A 21484-nucleotide genomic window follows, 5' to 3' on the forward strand; every position below is an offset into this window, starting at 1 on the left:
GGTGGGAGGGGAGGTGGAGAAGCAAAGCGGGGCGGCGTGCTCAGGGGAGGAGGTGAGCTGGGGCAGGGCGGGGAGCTGCCGGTGGGTGCTCTGCACCTATCAAATTTTCCACGTGGGTGCTCCAGCCCTGGAGCACCCACGGAGTCGGCGCCTGAGGTGCCACTTTTGGCCGGTTGTTAAATTTAGAAGCCCTTTTAGAACCGGTTGTCCCTCAGGGGACAACCGGTTCTAAAAGGGCTTCTAAATTTAACAACCTGTTCTAGCAAACCTGTGCGAACCGGCTCCAGCTCACCACTGCATATGGAAATACAATATTGCTACTAAACAGGATGAGACTGTTTGATTGTTATACTTTGGGAGCCCTTAATTTATGTTCATTTCTTGGGACTGATGGAAACTTTTTGTATTGTATGAAATCTTTTATATATTGATTTATGCATTACATAACACAGTAGGTGGTTTTCATTCCACAAGATTAAACATGCTGGCAGTTCTTTAACTGGTGAAAAAGTAACTCTCTCTTCCCCCCCCCCCGCCCCCAACCCCAAACTATTTTTAATATCATACACTTGTAGATTAAACTTAAAATGCAAAACATCATGGCATCTAGCCTCAACATTTAAAAAAACCCACCAGAGTTAATTATCTACTGGAATCCTACAGAGCTACAGAGTTGTTCCTACAGAGTTGTTGGAAGTGTGGAGCCCACCATGAGATTTTGTCTGTTCCCTTAAAGTTATACAAATACTTAGTACTTTTTGTAGTCTGCTGTTAACATTGACATGTTTTTCCACCGATAGCTATGTAAATAGGGGAAAAGTCTATCAATCTGGGGGGGGGGAGGGGCGACATTCAGGGGGGCACAGTGTGGCCTGTGCCAGCCCCCTGGGGAATAGGAAGGGAGCACCACCAGCTCCACTTCGGTGCTGCCCCCAGCCCCAGCCTACGGCACCACTCCCAACCACAACTGGGGCACCGCTCCCAAGGGCGGGGGTGACTTAAGTTTGGGGATCTTTGATATAAATTGATGTAATGACCTTTTGACTAAAAAGCTTTTCATCATAATTCATCAACTCCCCACCTCGCCCTCCGGTAGGTCCCTCTTTCATGGTCAAACTATAAGCAGTCCTTGTAAGAGATAAGGCCCTTCTGGAGCATTATAGGACTGCCCTGTCAATTTTCTCCAACCATCTCTACTTTTAAACATAGGCATCTCTCAGTCTTGCTGCTTTTTTGGTTCTTTTGAGAGATGCTTTGAGAGGTAGGAGATCGCAGCAGGTTATAAAACTGGCAAGCATGGAACTCTTCTGCAACATATATAAGAAACTGTTCTAGACTCATGAGCTTCTGGTAGAGAAGGCTCCACTTCCTACTCCCTGAAGTGTACATGGTGCTCTATTATTCTTAGTGTCTCAAGATGGGTCCGTGAAGGAAAGGTGGTCTTTGAGATGGTTTGGCCTGATCCCATTCCAGGCTTTGTTAAGCTAATATAAAAAGTGGAAATGGATCTGGTAGTCAACTGAAGCCAGTTTAGGCTACGGGACACCATAATAATGTGTATTCGTTGGCTTGTCCTAGTGCAGAGAAGGTGCTATGTTGTGAATCACCTGAGAGGAGTGGATTAAATCATCTTGTCTGAGGTAGATGAAAAGAAAATACTTCATGTGATTTGATGTCTGGGTTTCAAGGATGATGATGAAACTAACATGAACCCAAGGCTGTGCACTTTCATGACTGTGGTGAGGCAGATGCCTTCAACTGAGGATGTGATGGTGGTAGTGTGTCAGTTCCTAGAAAGGCTTACTTTTTCCAGTTGGCTTTGCTTCAGTTTTTTCCTGGTTCAGTTTGAGTCAGCTGTTCTTCATCCAAGCAACTTTTTACGCTGGGCTAATATACACATGGAATGTATTTCATCACTGGCTGCAAAAAATAGATATCTACTATAGAAAATGTGGTTGACAAAAATTAAAGAATGAAGAGAAATGGTGCGACTTTCTTCCTGTACTAGATTATCAACTGAGAAGAGGTTCAGTGAGATTAACTGGTTTAAAAAAAAATCACTTTCAGAACTTCTTATAATGGCTTGCATACATTTTGTAATCCATGACTTATTCTCGCTGACTCTGCTGTGTTCCCAGTCTTGTGTATATTTGCATCCCCTCCCATTTTTTTTTTTTTACTGTTTATTACATAACTAGAAACAACTGTTACATATAATGCCATGCAAACACCTGTTCTCACTTTCAGGTGACACTGGAAATAAGAAGTGGGCAGCACTATCTTCTGTAAATTGTTTGTCTTAGCGATTGGCTGAACAAGAAGTAGGACTGAGTGGATTAGTAGGATCTAAAGTTTTACATTTTGTTTTTGAGTGCAGATATGTTAAAAAAAAATTGTAAGTTGCATTTTCATGATAGATTGCACTACAGTATTTGTATGAGGTTAATTGAAAAATACTATTTCTTTTGTTTTTTACAATGCAAATATTTGTAATACTCCAAAGTGAGTGTATTCTGTGTTGTAATTTAAATCAATATATTTTTAAAATGTAGAAAAATATGCAAAAAGTTATAATAAATTTAAATTGGTATTCTATTATTAACAGTGCAATTAAAACGGTTTAATTGTGACTATTTTTAATCTAGTTAATTTGTTTTGTGTTAATCTCTTGAGTTAACTGTGATTGACAGCCCTACACAGAATATAAACATTTTCTTAAGTTGTAATCACAATTACTGTTGTACAGAGGAGCTGCTTGGTAAAAGTAGATATGCATGTGCTAATGTCTTTGATACCATTACATAATGCTAAAAGAATGTTGAAAAGTAAGCAAATTTGTGAAAGGTTTTCACAAAAGCAATATTATACTCCATAATTGTACATAGATGTCAAAATCAATATGCAAAGCATGTGATCAAATGTCAACTGTGCTTGTCTTTTAAACATCAGTTTTAATTGAGGCTGCTCCTACATTCCGTATGCTACAAGGCAATTTAATGGTGGTGTTGCAACCCTTCAAGAAAAATTAATTATCCCTGCTGATTCCCAGTCCCTATACTTCCTTCCTAACCCTGCACTCTTGTACGCTAGCAGGTTTGGAGTGCAACTGTTTACACATACAGAATATTTCATTGCCTAGAGCAGGGTGTGGGCATTTAAAAATTTACCAGCTGTTTCAGGTCATTTACAGCATAGCCATCTCTTTCCTTTTGAATGATTTATTTAGATGGCCTCTCATTGGGTTGTCAAGGGTCTGCAGAGACTAACCATATGAAGAAAAGATCCCAATCTGTCAGCTCAAGAGAAGGGGAGTTGTTTGTAGTCAGAGGGAGAAGGGAATTAGTTCATTTTTTGAGTGTGACATGTAGGTTCTCCCCAGGTGCAATACAGAAAGAAGGATGGTTGTCAGCCAGGCATTTCCTGATTAGAGATGGAAGGGAGATGAAGAAAGAGTGAATGTGACACATTAGGAGAAGGCAGCAGAGATTGGAATAGTTTTTCTTTTGTGTTCAGCAAGACATGTGAAATTGTGTGTGCAGAGATGTGTGCATGCTCTGTGCTTCTGAGAGGGGAAACTAGTGGAAGTTGTCAGAACTAAGAACATAGATGAACAGGAGAAGTGATGGGACTCGTAGCCTGCCCCATGGCCTAAGTAAAAGAGGACACTTGATGAAATTAAAGAGAAGTAAAATTAGAATGATAAAGGGAAACATCACTTTATACACCTCATAGTCAACCCACCAGCCGTAGCAATTCGTGGTCACAGGAAATTACTGAGACACATCATGCAGCTGATTTTTAATTAAAAAAAAAAAGTGAGATCAGGTTATGACCATTAACAACATTGCAGATAATATGAGGGAAATCTCATGCTTCAGGGTAGAAGTTGATCATCTGCAGAGATCAGAAGGGGTTGGCATGTAAATTTCTGCACAATTGGCTGAATGCAATATCGGGAGAGGAAGGGATTTCACCTTCCTCTGAAGCATTAAATCTTGGCGACTGGAGGGGGAAGGTTAAAAGATTGGCTACAATATCAGACAATCTGCTAAACCTAATTCGGTGTTACCTTTTAAAAGATTAAATGGGTGTGATTATCTATGCGTTCAAAAACAACCACAAAAAGTTGACACACTGGAGTTGGCAACTTTTTGAAGGTATCCCTTTTAATAATGATGTACAATTCTATATTTAAGTAGTGAGTCAAATTCTGTTTTCATTTGCAGCAGTGTAAATCTGAAGCATCACCACTCTAGTTAGTTTTTGGTACACTTTGTAATCTAAAATAATTTGTCCACTGTAATAATATGAGGTATATGTCTGTAGTTAGCTTGTTTAAAACATTGCTATTTAATTCTGTACAGTACTTGCTATTTACGATTTTTGCTTTGATCAGTAATAGAATTTAATTTTTCAACCAGAGCTTTTCATACAAGTATCTCAAAATGTTCAAAATAAATGGCTTCTCTTTTGAAATTTGTGAGGTATAAAAAGCACAGTATGAAATCAAATTCTCTACTCCCCTGTTATGGAAAGACATGGTAAGTTTTTAGCTATTTGAATACATTGTAAACACTATTTTATTGGATGTCAAAAGATCCAGATTTTTTTTTTACTTATTGATCTAAAGTTTCAAAAATTGGTTTTGAATTTGTACTGCACAAACTTTATGCACATGAAAAACTCCCCATTGATATTTACAAATGGCATTGAGGGGAATAGAATGGGTAGAAATCTAAAACCTGATCTAGCAGATGCTGTTTATAGTACAAAAGTGTTTTTTTATAAAAACAGAATTGCTTGACACATTTCTTTTAAAAAGCAGGAATTTCAGGTTTTTTAAGAGACTTGGGTCACTTAATGTCCATCTATGCTTATAATGGTATGTGAACACCTACTAGCATGGGTTAATTATGAGAACTGATAATTTATGTACAGTAACTTGAGACTATTAAAATATAGAGCCTGTTTTTAAAATTATCTCATGCTCATTGTGTTGTCTGTGATCTGTATGGGGTCCTGAAAATATGGTATTTCTACATCTCAGAAAAAAGACAGTTGCTGAACTTGAACTATATTCTAGGCCTTCTTTAAAATAGCCAGTAATTAAATCAGTCAACTAGGTGTTAATATACCATAGTCTTATATAAACCTTTATTCTTTAGTGTGATGCTTGAATATATATTCAGCTGATCATGTCGCTGCCATAAATCATCTTTTGGTCTCTTTAGAGGTTTCCCCTTTCTTCTGTTCAGTCTGTAATCTGTTTCTGTAATAGAGTTCTACTCAGCATGTGCACTGTATGTTTACAAAATAGATTTCCAAAACCAAAAAGGTCCTGTAGGCTCCTATTAATGGGTATTTTTTGGCTTACAACAGGAAGATGCTAATATAAGTAGTAATATAGCCAATTGTTTTCCATCAAGGTGATTGAAAGCTTTCAGAGTTATTTTCTTTTGCCTGTAGGGAGCATGTAGGAAACTCCATCAGTCACCATCAGGTGTTTGAGCATCATACGCTTCTCTGGATGTTAACCCTTCATGGGTGAATAAGAACTGGATGGTGCTTCATTCCTGAACTCTGCACAGAATCATAGTATATTTGCATAATCATAGGAATTCAATGAGGTTGTAGAGTGGTTAGGCACTCATCAGTGAAAAGGTTTTTACAGTATACAGGTGCACAAACAACTTATCTGAATTGCTATTGATTGACATGTTTGTTGGCAGCCTTGGCATGGAGGTCAGGAATCAAACGGGCTATGAAGAGCTGACTTACTCTTTTCCCCCTGGGGTGCTCTCCCTTGTTCTTCCAAGACTGGTGCTCTTAATCACTACTAAATTCACCTTAAAAATAAAGACACAGACTTTCGAAATTGCACTCATGCAAAAATGTGCATGCATGTGCACTTCCTTATCCCTCCTTCTGCCTCACCAGAAAAAAACCCCACTTTTTGGGACACAATAGCCCTTGTTTGTTGACCTTGGCAGTGTGTTGCGATGCACATCTCTGTCGGGCGTTTGAGAGAATTAAGCTTTGGATAGAGTGGTTCAGGTGGTTGGATTTGGATTGGGGAAGAGATGAGGGGTTTGTGCAAGCTGACATGGGAAAGAGTGCGGTGATTTTATTATTATTATTTATTATTATTTTTGAATGGATTTTTTGGCGCAGATAAAGGCTGGTGGTTTGCTACTGCTGTCTTTTGTTACAACTGGAATTGTATTTTAATTATGTTTGACCTGGGATAGGAGTTCTTTTTAGGTTTTGCTGGACGGTATCAAAATAGATAAAATAGTTTGCTTGTGCAGTGACTGTGACTGACTGCATGAGAACATGTGATGGAAGCATACAGAGATGGCAGCTAAACATTGAACTGCTTGCATGCATTTGTTGCAGTTGTGCATTTAGTCATTGTAACTACACATGTAGCTGAAGACCATAAATGAAGCTTTGACAACCTGGGCCAGAACATTTAGAAAACATACTATGTTTTTGTAACAGCCAGCAAGAAATGGTTTTATTTACTGTACTTATCTCATCCGTGATACAGGACAAGGTGCCTGTTACAAGGCATGTAGATACTATCTGATGAAAAGACAGAACAAAACATCCTTCCAGATACAATGTAGAACAAAAGCAGTGGCCCTCAGGCAACCCCACCCACCATGTCTCCCTACATAATTAGGTGGGAAAATACAATGGTCTCTCTCTCTCTCTCTCTCTCTCACTTGCACGCAAATATAAAAGGGCGAGGGATTTCCAAAACACTCAGGCCAGCAGAAATCAATGGCTGGCAGTGGGCCTTGTTATTAATTTAGAAAGCCTTGAAAGACTTGGGCTTTGGCTTATCCTGACCAGTTTCTTTCCCTGTGTTCCACCATTTCATTTGAAATCAGCTGAGCCTTTTGTTTGCTGTCATTGCATTTGAACATCTGGTTCGTTGAGGTGCTAAATAAGAGGGCCCTTTGCTATGAAATTAGGTGCTCTTCTTAGTTCTCTAGAGCGGTTGACTGTCAGGCCTGGTGTACTGCCTGTCCTTTCTCCTTGTGAGAAGGAGTGTTTCACTGTAGTCTTGTTTTGTGCAGGGGTGGGAGGAACATTTTTATTCAGGTAGTTGTGTTTATAGTTTGATACAGCATGCTGTGACTTTGTGTTGGGCACTTCCATAAAAAATAAAATAATCAGCAAGGGACTGCTATGAGCTCACTGAGAGGCCTCAGCAGCCAAAACAAATAAAGATCTTTCTGGTCCATATTTAAGGAAAAGACCAAAAGCAAACTAGCCTTAGTCAAGGTCACCTGCCAGGCAAGGACAAGTGTGTGTAGAATTTAACTGTGCAGAGTTTTAAGTTGTCTTTAGCTCTTATATTTGTCCATGCATAACAAACTCTGAAGTAAAGCTTTTGAGTGTAACTACTATATGGAGATTGCTGCTTTCTGAAACAACCATGCATTTGTTTTTGTTCCCATTAGAGTAGAGGTCTTTTCTAGTCTTTTTGTAATAGGTTGCTCTTTGGTGGAGCTGCTCTGGAGTAAAGAAAAAAATAAACTGAAAGATAAATAACAGTTTACAGCCAAACCAGTCTAGAAACTGCCACATATCTGTCTTAATCCACATCAGAAAGGGAAGGGAAATTAGAACTGTAATATATATAGAGAGAATATGAAGTGTGTTACTCTTCATATCTTGTATTTTTTTGAAAGCCACAGTTCAACTTGATGGTAGTTAGAGTGACCAGGCAACTCTCTTTAGCTGTTCTCCTGAGCAAATTGCTGTGTGGGTCTCCAGCCTGGGGCATAGTCTGTACCATGCTAGCTGGTCGTTGGAGGTGCCAAGCTTCAGAGCACAGAGAAGACTCCTTTGTGAATTCTTTAAAAATTGGCTGTGACTAGTCTGTGATTTTTCCAGATATTCACCATAATAAAAGCCACTGCTCCAGTGAAATGGGAGTGACATTATGGGCCCAGTCCTGCTCACCTTACATGCACAGCTCCCAGAGGGGGTTTCAAAGAAGTAAAAGGAGAGGAGGATTTTATTCTGTGGACGTGCACTGTAATGGAGAATCACCTGGCCCAAACCATGACAGAGAAATGGCTACGTGTGTGTGTTACACTTAGTCTTTATCTACAATTATTTTATTAGAGCAATTCTTGTGCACAGAGCAAATATCTCTTTTCAGTTGTTTTAGCTAAATTTTGAAATGCCATAAAACCCATTGCCATACAGGATTGCCAACTTTCTAATCGTACAAAACCAAACACCCCTGCCCCTTCTCTAAGGCCCTGCCCTGCGCTCTCCATCCACCCTCCCTCCGTCGCTCGCTCTCCCACAGCCTCACTCACTCGCTAATTTTCACCAGGCTGAGGCAGGGGGTTGAGGTGCAGGAGGGGGTGCAGGCTCTGGGGTGGGGCCAGAATGAGGGGTTTGGGGTGTGGGAGGAAGCTCTGGGCTGGGATAGGGGGTTCGGGTGTGGGAGGAGGTGAAGGCTCTGGCTGGGGGTGCTGGCCCTGGGGTGGGGCCAGGGATGAGGGTTCAAGGTGCAGGAGCAGGCTCCGGGCTGGGGCAGAGGGTTGGAGAACAGGAGAGGGTTTGGGGTGTGGGCTCCCTACCTGGCTCCCCACAGCTCCTGGGAAGCATCTGGCATGTCCCTCTGGCTCCTAGGTGGAGGTGTGGCCAGGCGGCTCTGGATGTGATTCCCAGGCAATGGGAGCGGCAGGGACGGCGCGCATAGCCTCTGTGGCCATCCCTATTCCTAGGACCTGGAGGGATATGCCAGCTGCTTCCCAGGAGCCAGGTAGGATCCCAGCACCAACCGGACTTTTAACGGCCCGGTCAGCCCTAGCAACCCTATTGCCATGCTGTGTATGTAGACCATAAGAAAAGCATTGAGCTTATCGTTTTATATTGACTTTATGCTAAATTATAGGGCTTTCCTGGTCTTGGAATAATACTGTAGTGAGATTTATCATGTTAAGATTTTTCCCTTCTAATGTCCTACCACTTCCTAGTTTTGTTCTTTGTTTAGCGGGCTGTTGACCTCTTCTTGTATTCCAGAAAATTGGTTTTAAATTTTACTTTAAATGTATCCTTGTCCATAGTCTCCCTACCCAGCCAGACCCAGTTCATCTACTCTTAGCATCTCAAACAATCTCTCTTCTTCCCACCTCTGGCCTCCAGTCACCCCACTGTCTTCCTTCTTATTCTACCTGCTATGAAATGGAGGAAGGCATACAGGTTAGTCTTTGAGAAAAATAAAACAATATATTTTAAAAACCCCTAGAGTTAATTTACCTCTGTATCAATGAAAGGGAAATCATGAATAATTCCTCTGAAGTCTATATAGTTACACCACCACAAGACAGAGAAGAATCAGATTCACATTCTAGGATAGTGGCCCTTAAATTTTTATCATTCCCCATTTCACTCAGAACCTTCTGGGAGGAAATCACAATTTCTGGATTTGCTAATCAGTTCCTCCAAGGTTAAGAAATTGTCTCTAGGGGAGCATTTAGAGTTGTCTTCTACCTTCTCAATCTCAAAAAGGAATCTAATTCTCTGAACTAGAATTTATAAAGCGAAGGATCTGAAACAGAATGATCCACATACTAGAACAATTCCTCTACAGTTCTAAAGGGATTTCTCAAAAGTGTAACATTTTGTCTGAAGAGCCACAACAGATTGTGACTGATGAGAGTGAGGAAAACAGAGCTTGCCCCAGCAAGGGAACTAAACAATTTATTTTTAAAACCTCACCAATTTATTGCTTTGGTTGGCTTCAAAGCATTGAAAAATGTTAGATGAAACAACAAAACTGATAGTGGCTAGGGCTAGACTGTAACTTCCCCATGTGCCCTGAATAAGAGGTAGCGCATAGCAGGAGCAGAGCAGAGAAGGAACTGATGTCAGGATAGATTTACTCTGCACTCACGGGATGCAACTGCAGCTCCTGTAGACATACCTGAGCTAGCTTTACCCATGCTAGCATGGTGAAAAATAGCAACGTAGATGTGGCAGGATGGGCTTCAGTGTGGGCTCTATAAGCCTGTTGGGGACACACTCGCGTTGCTGAAGCCAAAGCTGCTGCATCTACAGTGCTGTCTGTAGCTGTTCTAGCTGTCCCTCATGTGACAGTGGAGGGAAGCAGGCAGAACCGGGGCTCCCCGTTCCATTTTCTCCTCACTTGCACGCAGCAAGGGGCACTAGGCAAGTAGCACCATATGCCCCCCACTGCAGCAGGAGTCACAATGTAGCCAAGAAGAGCAAAGACGGGAAGCTCTACTGCCCTGCTTGGCCAAGTGTGGCCTGTGACAATCTAGCCCACAGAGAATGAACACAATAACCAGTGCACAAGTCTTCTCTGGCCTTATCATCCCCCCCGCCTCTTTGGGTGGCGGGGATAAAAACACAGTATACTGCCTCCACCACATCATTCCCCCCCTCCCTTGTCTCAAGGAAAGTGTCTATTTTTAGTTCAGGCTGAATAGAAGGACTTCAGTGGGATTAATTATTGTAGTACCTTGTACATGTTTGCTTGATTCAAGCTCATTGACTTCAATAAGAATTTTGCCTTAACAACAACTAAGTAAAAACAGTTTTGTGTAAATACTTTTAAACACACACAGTCTAACTTGGGGTTCTCTCTGACTTCACTATGTCCCCCTTTTACATCCAATACGTTAAAAAAATCCATCTTACAAAAATTTACACTTTTACAACATTCAAGGGGGACCCTTCCCAATGCCAGTTGACTAGAGAACATCAATTCTCTATGTAAAAATATTACATCTGTCTCAAACACCAATTTTGTTTCCTTGCTAGAGGTCTCAATACAGAGAGAGAATCTAATCAACATTTTTCTTTTGTAAAATGGGGATAATACCATCTCCATCTCCTCAACCTACATGTTGTGAATATAAAGTAATTGAATATTTGTGAAACATTCTGATATAGTGATGATGAGCAGCATAGAAAAGCCATGAGGAAATTAATAATACTGTTGCAGGGTTGGAGTATTGTGCAGTAAATAAGGCATGAGGCCACACATTGAATGAGGAGGAGCGGAGAAATGAGCAGCTATTCAATAAGCACCATTTATTCTGTGCACTCCATAAGGCAGTGGTCCTGTGGGGGAAAAAATAGTATATGATTGTGTAATTAAAAACTGCATTAGAATGTGTGTGCATGAGAGGGCCAAATTAAGGTGGAACTGGCAAACTTAATTCTGATATTTCCTAACTTTTGAGTGCTTGACTTTGCAGCCTTAATAGTGTTTGTTTAATGTAAATTATGTGCGTAATATAAATATATGGAATATTTGGAGTTTTAAATAACATTTTATTGCTCTTTGTCTTGCTCCTAAATATGAACTTTTCAAAAAGCATAGGGAAAGTTTGTATAGCCTCTTTCAGTCATAAGGATGTCTTATGCTCTGTAATATGTTAATTACTGATTTACGGCACTCTTAATGTGCTCACTAAAATATTTACTGGTATTTCAAATGCATGTCCATGAAGTAATTATTATATGCAAATAGCCTGGGAAGCTTTAAAAACAGTCTGCATTCTCTTTAAAGCCATCCCAAGACACACTTTCCATTTTGTTTTACAATGGAGCCTCTCTAATTTTCTATTTACTAAAGTGCAAAACCAGTAATACTCACAAATAAACCGTTTTGTCGTCCCATTCTCATGAAAGATTTAAGAGCAGATGACAGATGTTATTTCTATGGCATTAATACTTTATCAAATCTACTATTGTACTTTTGCCAGTACTGTACTGCTATAGTTTGAGCTCTAATTAAAATCAAACTACTTTTTGCAAAATAAATTAATATAGCACATTTCATAATGTGGCATCTTTGATTATTTTTGATCATTTTACTCATTTAGTTGCTAATTTGTAAAGAATCTCCCATTTATTAGTGTGAATTAGTGAAGTTCTCCTGCAGCAGCTGGCATAACAAAAAAGTGGCTTCACGTCAAGATGTTTTAACATCTGCCGAATAATAATCAATAAGACATTCTAAGCCTGACATCTGGTAATCACAATGGTCCAACCTTTTTACGCCCAAAATTACTTTTTGAATTTAAGGGCAACCCAGGATCTACCCCGCCCCACTCACTCTATCCCCCCCCTTTCTCCATCACTCGCTCTCCCGCACCCTCACTCACTTTCACTGGGCTGGGTTAGGGGTTCAGGAGGGGGTATGGGCTCTGTGCTGGAGCCGAGGGGTTTGCAGTGTGGGAGGGGGCTCTGGGTTGAGCCTGGGGGAAAGGGTTGGGGTGCAGGAGGGGGTGAGGGCTCTAAGCTCTGGGAGGGAGTTTGGCTGTAGGAGGGGGCTCCGGGCTGGGGCAGTGTTGGGGTGCAGGAGGGGGTGTGGGCTCTGGGAGGAGGCTCAGGGCTGGAGCAGAGTGTTGGGTGCAGAAGGGGGGTCAGGCCTGGGTCTTGGGGTGCAGGAGGGGGTATCGGGTGCTGGCTCTCAGAGGTGGGTCAGGGCTGGGGCTTGGGGTGCAGGAGCAGCTATGGGGTGCTGGCTCTGGGAGGGGGCTCAGGGATGGGGGTTGGGGTTCGGCCTCCCTTTGGGCAGCACTTGCCTCCGGCGGCTCCCAGTCGGTGGTGAAGCGTCACAGCCGCTAAGGCAGGCTCCCTGCCTAACCTGGCCCCATGCTGCTCCTGAAAGAAGTCGATGTGACCCGGCAGGGGCGGGTTGCACATGGCTCCTCGTGCTCCCTCTCTCTGCAAGCACCACCCCTGAAGCTCCCATTGGTCACATCTCCCCATTCCCAGCCAATGGGAGCTGCGGGGGGCGGCGCTTGTAGGCAGGAGCAACGCATGGAGAGAGACCCCTGCTCCCCACCCTGGCCGTGCTGGCCGCTTCCGGGAGCAGTGTGGGGACGGGGCAGGCAGGAAGTCTGTCTTAGCAGCAGCCTTGCTGTGCCGCCAGAGATCACAATGGATGGGTTGGTGACCACTGATCTAGACCTAGTCAGCCATTTATAACTGTGAAGAACAATATGTGCAAGCATTTGGCAATTGATAACCCATTTTGGCAGCGGTAGGAAGTAGTAGTATTTGTGTATCTGAATGATATAAATTCTTCCGCATGTCAAATTACAGAATTGGAGAATGAATGCAATAATTGTAATTAAACATATTATTTATAATTCTGTTTTCCACACGTTGCTGTCAATGTATTGCAGCTTGTAAAGAAAAAGATATTAAATATTTATTTTGCTGCAACTTGTTACTCTGTCTACATAAATACTCAGTGAAGAGATGCTGGGGAAAGACACTTGAAAATGTGGTGAATGTTGCTGAGGTTTAATTTTTGGGATGACTATGTACAGGGAATAATTCTGAATTGTGCTTCACATCTCCCAAAGGCTTACACTTGTGACCACATAAGTGGCAGAAACATTTGTCATATGCAGGCCTTACTTCCACAGGAACTAATCACAGAAGTTTGGAAGAAAATATGCATTTATTTTTCAAATATGCAATTTCTTTTTCTAACAACACCTCTTTTAAAAGGTAGCTGGAATCTTAAAGTAAAATTCTTAGCAATGTACATGAGACACTTTCTAGTCACTGGAAAACCCATGGCCATACAAACATGATCAAGAGTTTGTTTTATTTCCCCAGTTCTGCACCTATCACCCCACTGGCTGGGAGATTTATCAAGTTGTATCCAAGCTGGAAAAGTTAGCATTGTGTTCCCTGTTCATCACAGGTGTTATCTGCATAGATTACATACGACACATTGCAAACCATCTATCTATGGGATTAATGTACTGTGCTGTGCAGTCCTAAAGCAATCAACTACTGTAATTCAATTATTGGCTGCTAAATTTTTCATATTTCTGAAAATCTTAGCCATATATTCAGATTTTTTATTTCTCAATACCATAGCTCATTCACATAGCAGTAGGTGTATTGAATGATGGACAGTTGATCGACATGAATTAAAGCAAGATACCTTGTAAGCCCCAGAGCTTTAAAATTTATAAACAGATGCTAAGCAAGACTAGGTTGCCATGGAGAGATGATGGACCAATGCCAGTATTTTACTCCAAGGACTTTCAGCATTCCTCTGATTAGCAGGATTAACCAAGTCTTGGCTGTGAAGCAGAAGGGTTGACCATCCTGCTGCCAGGTTGATGTTTTAATGATGCTTGTTTTTATTTATTTTTTGCATCAGTGTCTCCAAAATTTATTCCATCAGCTTTAAATCTCAGTAAAGCTATCAGAATGCGAATGACAACCTTTTAGCATGCACGAGTGCAAGGTGGTTTCTGACTTAACAGTGGAAACCTGTCTGATCAAGGTCCAGGCTAAGGTGTAAATAACACTCTCTCAAAGATAAGCTTAATGGTTCACTTGAGTGATCAGATGCTAGAGAGGGATAATTATATATTTGAAAGAGAAGGCTTTTTTGATGCCATGCCTTTTGACCTTTGTGATAGGCTAAGGAGAATCAAGAATGTTATTCAAAACAATGTTTTCTCAACCTCCGTGTCTGAGTGTACTCACAAAAACTTAACACAAAAAATAGTACCAGTTAAATGTGTGGGCTAATGCAGAAACGTGCTTTAAGCAATATGCTTGAATTTGAATTTGCTGGAATTAATGGAGGGTTGAGCAAATCTCCTCTTTCATGAAAGTTACCAGGAACCCATGATGTGGTCAACAAGGCCTTCAAGAGCGTTGATCCTTAACAGGCCATCCTCTGAGACTGCAGAACAAATGAATGCAGCTCATGTCCTTATTTTTTCCATTGTGTTGAAGTTTTACTTTCCCGGTTTAGATAGTGGGGGGAAATAAGAACTTGACCTATAATTTGCAAATCTTGTGCTCCCACGTTTGGGGTGGTGGATATCAAAATTTATATTCTGGGTTTCACACACTTTGTGGTTTGTTTCCTTTTCAGGCTCTGCCTTCCACCTCGAGCTCCTATCTCAACCTGGAAACAGAAGTTAAGACCCTTGTCTTTTCCTGCCTTCATGCCAGCCAAGCTACACCAGGGTACTCCTTTCTTGAGTGAGTTGAGGGTATGTAAGGATAACAAAACCTGTACCAGATGAAAAAGAAAAGGGACCTTCTGTGTTAGAGGATGTTTGTTTTGTCTTATGACAGCATGCAGTGTTGCTTGGAAGTGTTTTGGATGGGGTGGGAATAAAATCCTTCTACTTTGTTAGCTGGGGGGATTAGTAAATTAGTGGTGGGATTGACAGCAAAAAGCAACAGGTTCAGTAAAGGCGTGATCTAATTTGGGATTTAGAATGTGGCAGTTTACCATACTGTTCCTGATTCACACTTTTACCTGACTGGGCTTACTCAATATATACATATTCTATTGTCCAATATATTGAGAGGTAGCAGATCTTTCTTCTGAAAATGGCTGCTTGCCTCCTTTCACGGCTGGACTGAAGGTCTGAATGAACCTGGCTATAGGAGCTATCTGGAAAGGGTAAGAATATAATAGAAATTATGGACTGAAAATACCAATTAAGTCACCTAATTCATTACCTTGCTCGGGTTCCAATCAACCCCCTGATTACAGTCAATTTTCCTAGTGCTTTGTCTAGCGTAAAGTAGTTTCAAATGTCTCAGGTGATAGGGTTTCCATTTGAGGGGTCTTTTCCACATTGTGCCCTGATATTCAGCCTAAAATTCCTATTCCTTGATTCCCTCTCTTCATAGGTCAGAGATGGATCCTGCACCCCATTAAAGCCAGTCACGGTTTTTGTCAGTGTTTTCAGACAGAGCAGGAGGTGGTCCTTGGAGCTTTAAGGAGAGCAATGACTGATTCCTGGCCAGGCTGTCTTCTCTGTAAGGAAGCAGAAAGTTCCTTGTGCCCTCTCTCTCACCACTTTGGGCACTTGTACAGAGCCAGCCATGGTCTGGGCCTAAGTCTAATCAGCTCCATTGATTGCCTTAATCACCTTTTTAATTACCATGCTAAGGTAGTTAGTCACTTTGTAAAGAACAGATGAATTGTCCTGCTGAAATTTGAGATTACTCATGTGAGTAAACTACTCATCAGTATGTGTAAGGAGTTCATAATTTAGCCAACTGGTATTAATGGTTTCAGTGGATACCAATGATATAGAGCCAACAGGACTCTACCTGCCACAAATACCAAACATAAAAATGCACATACCTGCCTGTTGCAAATTTTATCTCCTGCTTTGCTCTCATAGCTGAAGTTAAATTGGAGCAAAGGGTTTCCAGGTTTGTTTCAGAAGGTGAATTAGAAACTCTGCTACACTTGTATAAGATGGAAAGTCTATAAAACATTCCTCCTAGCTATTGATAAATCTATTAGCAAGGGAGAACCATGGAAAACTCTGCTTTTGGATTAGAGTAAGCTGTCAAAAAATAAATAAAAGCTGCAAATACGCTGATGCTAACACTCCAAAAGAGCCCTGATGTGTGAAGCTGATGAGAATTTTTTGCTACACTCCTGGTCTAGCAGTGGCTTAGGGGATAACCAATTACTGTAGAGTATACTGGTGTGGGAGTCTTGCACTGAATAAACAAAACACCAAGGCTGGAGTGAACCACAGTATTCTAGATAATTCGCTGGGGAGAGAAGTAGTATCACTGTGGTGTGGGCAGCCAATTTGCTTCAGCTGTAACTTGTATTGAAAGTGAACTAAACAATAGCCTATATAAACATGCTTTGAGCATCCTGAGAAAAATGTCTGTTTACCAAGTGCTGGCTTCAAAATGTTATCTGGACCAAATCCCTTTTTTGGAAGAATTGTTTGAGAAGTAGATTACTCAATAGATTTTTTTTTTTTTGCCAGCACCGATACCATCACTTTGAAAATTCTGCTTTCACTTAGGGTTATCAGACACTGCTTAATTTCTGTTTGTATTATTTCATTTGTGAATGACTGGAAATGCTCTTTACATCTAGCAGAGATCATTTCTAGGTCTCTCATTTCTTCAAACAGCCTGATTTCTGTGCTGCACTGTACAATATGTCTCTTCAGTAAGAGCATGTTACACGCTGTGAAACCAGAAAGTGAATGCAACGTCCTGACTGGAGTTTGTTTTGTTGCAGACTTGGATGAAAATGAAAAACACACCTGTTACAGTGGATACATAGACTTCATGTGGTTGAACCCTTTGTTGAACTCAGTCTTGCAGTACTGGCTTTTCATAGGATATTTATTGCAACCTACGAACAAACTTACCAAACATCCTAATTCATTGTAGTCAAACACTTGAAAAACCACAAAACCTACCTCTGAAGAGTAGTCATTAAGGGACTGACCCTGCAAACTGAGCACTCTCCATTCTCATTGAATTCAGTACTCATTCCCTTGCAGGATCAAGACCTCATTGCCTAATAGTGAAAGGGCAAATATATAACCATCCTAAAGCAATGTTTAGTACAATAGGTTAATAAACCACTTACTTCAGAACAAGACTATTCATTTTAAAGTTTTCAGCATCTTTGTATATTCACTAGGCTGCTTTCTCATGGCATCTGTTTCCATTGTACTAGCATTTGAAATACAGTTTGTTGTCCTGAGTTGGATGGTAAAAGCACACTGATATAGATAACACTCTTAACATCACATTGAATAAATTATCTGTTCTTGGAAAAATGTAATGGATTTTATATTTTAGCATATTTGATGTCTTTTAACCAGAGTTTTCTTTAAAATTATCTCCCACTTGTACGCACAATTTAATTTATTTGTAACATTGTAATAGAGTTTGAAAGTGAGTTCATCATACATATTGTGTTAGAGGCACAAATATATAGTGCCTGATACTCAGGTGCTCTAGTGGAATGGAAATTAGAACTAAAAAGTGTGTATTCTAGTATGAAAACAAAAGATAAGCGGATGTGAAAAATGCCAGAAAGGTACATTAGACAGCACTTGCTGCCACCCACCAATTCACCCTTGTTCTGTTCCGGAGGAAATAGAAGACAAATCCTATCAAACAATGATGAAATTACTATTGGTATAGCATCACTGAGAACGTTTTCTGACAGCTACGGTTGCTCCTGTTAGTAGCCAAGAACAGATGGGATGGGTCCAAATAGATCTTCTCCTTTCTTTAATTCCTATGATTCTGTGGCGCAGTGTAAAAAACAAGAAAACACCATTACAGCAGATAGGTTTAAAAAATCTTTCCTTTTCTAAGTTTATAATCTCAAATTGGGAATGGAGCACACATAAATAAAATTTAAATCAAAGGTTTTGAGAAACTTTATCTCCCTTGCAGGGTTGGTTGCATGTTTCCATGAGCAGTTGATAGTATTATACATCTTGTTTCCCCTGCACTATTTAAGTATTGGAGCTCCCAAACAAATGTGACACCTGAACTAAGGACTTATTAGTGAAAGAGGAGCTGATGTGAGACCATTCTTAGGGTTGCATAAGAATTTTTTCTATTTTACAGGGTCCCTACAACAGTGCTTTATGTTTTTCAGAGTCCTTCTTTGTAAATATGCCACGGGGAATTTGAACCAAATTCCAGCCACTAATTTAATGTGTATGTGAAATGATCTCCAAAATGATTTTATGTTGTTGGTTTTTTTAGGAATTTTGGAAAGACTGGAATGTCCAAAAAAAAAAAAAAAAAAAAAAAGCAGCTTGATTTTCCTAGTTTTACCCCATGCACGTTTACTGCCCCTGCAGCTGCTCTGCAGAAATATTGTGACATGAGAGCTAATCAGCCACTCATCACGCCCTCCTTCCATTTCATTTGCATACTTGGGGAGAGTCACTATTGCCAGTTCTCATGGCAGCAGCTGCCTGAGACTAGGTTATAAGAAGGGTCACGAGGAACTGTAATGAAATCATACTGTTTTGATAAACTCCTTCTGTGGTCCTTTAGATCTGTCTGTAGTAAGTTATACTGTTCCTTTTCAAATGGTAATTGTTACCTTCCTGAAGTGTTATGGGAAAATAAGATATAATTTTGTATTGTTAGGTGCTTCTTACAAATAGGGGACTGTGGCTTTCTGAAAATTTACCTTTTTAAAAAAGCAAGAATTTATAGATGAGTCCCTACTCAAGTTTTCTGTTATACAGTTTTTAAAAGAGAGTCATTTAGAAGCTCCAGTAAAATTGAAGTTACAGGGAAAAAACACACAAACCATGTTTTGTCTTAGTACAGTTTAGTTTAATTACTGTCAATATATTGGTCAACATGACACTGAGTGGTGAAATATGGCATTTCACAAACAGAATAGAGAATAGGTATGTTTTCTGTAGACATCTGCCTCATTTGCTGCAGAAGTTGGAAGGTTTGTAGTGAATGAAACCGGACTTCAGGAAGAGAAAGTATGGTCTTGTGATTAGGACAGTTGAATGCCTTGCCCTGGAGTCTAGAATTCTATCCCTGCTTCTGTCACCGATTTCCTCTGTGTTGCTGGGCAAGTCACGTACACCAAACTTTTTTCAGGTAATCACTTCTGCGTGTAATTAAGTGCTGTATCATAAATGCATACACACAAGAAGGCCAAATTAAGGTTGAATGGGCGCTGTTCATTCTGGTGTTTCCTAACTTGAGTGCTTGACTTTGCAACCTTTTAATCCTTAACTTTGTATTGCCTTGTCAAGGTTCCTCCCCCACTCTGAACTCCTAGGGTACAGATGTGGGGACCTGCATGAAAAACCTCCTAAGCTTATCTTTACCAGCTTAGGTCAAAACTTCCCCAAGGTACAAAGTATTCCACCCGTTGTCCTTGGACTGGCCGCTACCACCACCAAACTAATACTGGTTACTGGGGAAGAGCTGTTTGGACGCCTCCTTCCCGCCAAAATACTTCCCAAAACCTTGCACCCCACTTCCTGGACAAGGTTTGGTAAAAAGCCTCACCAATTTGCCTAGGTGACTACAGACCCAGACCCTTGGATCTTAAGAACAATGAACAATCCTCCCAACACTTGCACCCCCCCTTTCCTGGGAAATGTTGGATAAAAAGCCTCACCAATTTGCATAGGTGACCACAGGCCCAAACCCTTGGATCTGAGAATAATGAAAAAGCATTCAGTTTTCTTACAAGAAGACTTTTAATAAAAATAGAAGTAAATAGAAATAAAGAAATCCCCCCTGTAAAATCAGGATGGTAGATACCTTACAGGGTAATTAGATTCAAAAACATAGAGAACCCCTCTAGGCAAAACCTTAAGTTACAAAAAAGATACACAGACAGAAATAGTTATTCTATTCAGCACAATTCTTTTCTCAGCCATTTAAAGAAATCATAATCTAACACGTACCTAGCTAGATTACTTACTAAAAGTTCTAAGACTTCATTCCTGGTCTATCCCCGGCAAAGACAGACTATAGACAGACACACAGACCCTTTGTTTCTCTCCCTCCTCCCAGCTTTTGAAAGTATCTTGTCTCCTCATTGGTCATTTTGGTCAGGTGCCAATGAGGTTACCTTTAGCTTCTTAACCCTTTACAGGTGAGAGGAGCTTTCCCCTGGCCAGGAAGGATTTCAAAGGGGTTTACCCTTCCCTTTATATTTATGACATGCCTATTTTTTTATTTTATGGGTGAGTTTATTGTTGAGAGCAACCTTAACTAACACCAAATGAAGCTCTTTGTCTGTGGATTGTATTAAAATGCATTTGCAATTTTGAGGCATGATTTCAAGGAAGCCTCTACCAAAGCACCCATAGATACCCCCAGTGAGCCCAGTCATATCATCTTCATACACCAAAAACTCCCATTAAAGCCAACAGACCTGAGCCAAATGTTTAGGAACCAACCTATTAGGGCGTGGAGTATGAAAACCTATCAACCAAGAAGTCATTTCACAGATGTGAAAAATGCCAGGCAGCCTTTGCTTATATATTAGAATTTCCTCATTTAAACATATTTGCCCTCGATTTCTGCCAGCCTCAGATGAAGAGGTTTGCCAAATATGTATCTTAAGCTTTATTTTCAAAGTGCAGCCTTTAAAAAGATCTTTTCCTAAATACTTCCCAGGCCAGCTTTTAATAAATGTAATCTTGTCAATGGATCAACATAATTAGTTCTTGATAACACTTCAGAATGACCTCTCCCATGCAACAGAAACAAGTTGGATTTAATAATCACAAATAGACTATGCGCTTGGGCTGTGGCACTGGAAATCTCCTGGACATGTTTGCATAATTTATGCTACTGTGAATAGTAATTCTGGAGGGGTGGAGGGAAGGAATGATACCAATCAATGGCCAGAAACCTAATGAAATTAGACCCTCTATTGTGCTTAAAGGTTATTTATAAATATTATTTATACAACTTCATATCTTTATCTGGAATGGAGGAAAAAGCTTGATAACCAATTACTCTTAATACTGAAAATGTTTAACAATGATTGAGTTTCTGCTGAACTTTGTGTTGCAAGTCACTAGCAATCAGTATGGATATCAGCACAATTAGACTATCTATAGATCAGAAACTATCCAGTGTGATATTGCTACACACAAAGAGGAAACTGACCTAGAAAAATGGAACA

At 40.5% G+C, this 21484-nt stretch overlaps 1 protein-coding gene across 4 annotated transcripts in view; it reads left to right on the forward strand.

Moving 5' to 3' along the window:
- The window catches only part of SULF2 (sulfatase 2), a 253203-nt gene that overhangs the window by 53845 nt on the left and 177874 nt on the right, over positions 1-21484 (forward strand). For 3 of the 4 annotated variants that reach the window (XM_084645759.1, XM_084645755.1, XM_084645757.1), the window contains exon 2: positions 14927-15047. The gene's annotated coding sequence lies outside the window, so the exon portion shown is untranslated. The remainder of the gene's footprint in view (positions 1-14926; positions 15048-21484) is intronic. The other variant, XM_084645756.1, reaches the window with a different exon arrangement.

This window comes from Lepidochelys olivacea (assembly GCF_965140295.1).
Source record: "Lepidochelys olivacea isolate rLepOli2 genome assembly, chromosome: 13".
NCBI lineage: Eukaryota > Metazoa > Chordata > Testudines > Cheloniidae > Lepidochelys > Lepidochelys olivacea.